The sequence below is a fragment of the Rutilus rutilus genome, assembly GCF_951802725.1.
Source record: "Rutilus rutilus genome assembly, chromosome: 21".
NCBI lineage: Eukaryota > Metazoa > Chordata > Actinopteri > Cypriniformes > Leuciscidae > Rutilus > Rutilus rutilus.
Window position 1 is genome coordinate 30679199 of NC_140226.1, and position 1126 is coordinate 30680324.

At 37.7% G+C, this 1126-nt stretch overlaps 1 gene segment (V, D, J or C); it reads left to right on the forward strand.

Annotated features, from left to right (window-relative positions):
• The first annotated feature begins 391 nt into the window (after positions 1–391).
• LOC311281354 (T cell receptor beta variable 16-like) lies at positions 392–916 on the forward strand. The segment is given in 2 exons: positions 392–437; positions 540–916.
• The last annotated feature ends 210 nt before the right edge of the window (positions 917–1126 follow it).

Genomic DNA, 1126 nt, shown 5'->3' on the forward strand with positions numbered 1-1126 from the left:
CAGCCAGATGATAGTGCCGTATATTTCTGTTCAGTGAGCAAACACAGTGTGTCAAACACTGAAGGCAGATGTACAAAAACACCTTGTACACAGATCATATCAATATACCATCCAAAAGGGGGCACTCTGGTACAGTTAAACAGCAGTCTGACATACAATGTCTTGTGGAGTGAAAGCTAATGCTTTTCCTATCCATTTAAGATACTAGTATACACTACTCATGCTATGAGCACCATATCTTTCTATGGCAGAAATAATAATAGTATGCTAGTATGTGGTTCTGAATTCAGAAATATATAGAGAAAACAAAGCTGCCACCCTAGATGACATCACTTCCTTCATCGCCTGTATTTAATTCATCGTGAAATCAATCAGCAGAGAGAGAGACGACATGAGTAATGCTCACTGTGTTTCTGTCCTCGTCCTGTGTCTCGCAGGTAATTCTGTTTAGTTTAGTGTTGTGTTGCTAATACTTTGTGTCACTAAGATATATGAGCTCCTCACAGCTTTATATTGTTTATTCATTTATATCTCTACAGTGACCGTTCTTGGTGAAAGTGTTGTCCAGACTCCTCCTGATGTCCTGAAGAAAGAAAATGAATTTGCAGAGATCAAATGTTCACACAAAGTACAAAACTATGATGTCATACAGTGGTACAAACAGATCCAGAGCATCATGGACCTTCGGCTCATGGGATACCTTAATGTGCAATATGAGAACAAAGAGACTGAATTTAAAGACAAGATCACACTGAGTGGAGATGGAAGAAATAATGTGACTCTGACCATCAACAGCCTCAGACTGAATGACAGTGCAGTGTATTTCTGTGGAGCGTATTACACAGTGTTCACAATCACCTCTGACTCATACAAAAACTCCTCCCGTTACAAGATTAGAGGGAGTAATAGGGAGTAAATTGTAAATTACAATATTGTGTTACTCCCTAAAAAAGTAACTAATTGCATTTACTAATAGTAGTAATGTAACTAATTAGTAATTACAATTTGTAACCCATTACTTTTAAAAGTAACTTTCCCCAACACTGATTATGGCCAACAACACTTCTCATATTACAGACCGGATATCATGAAACCGTCAGACTTGATGTTGAACAAGAATCTGTTC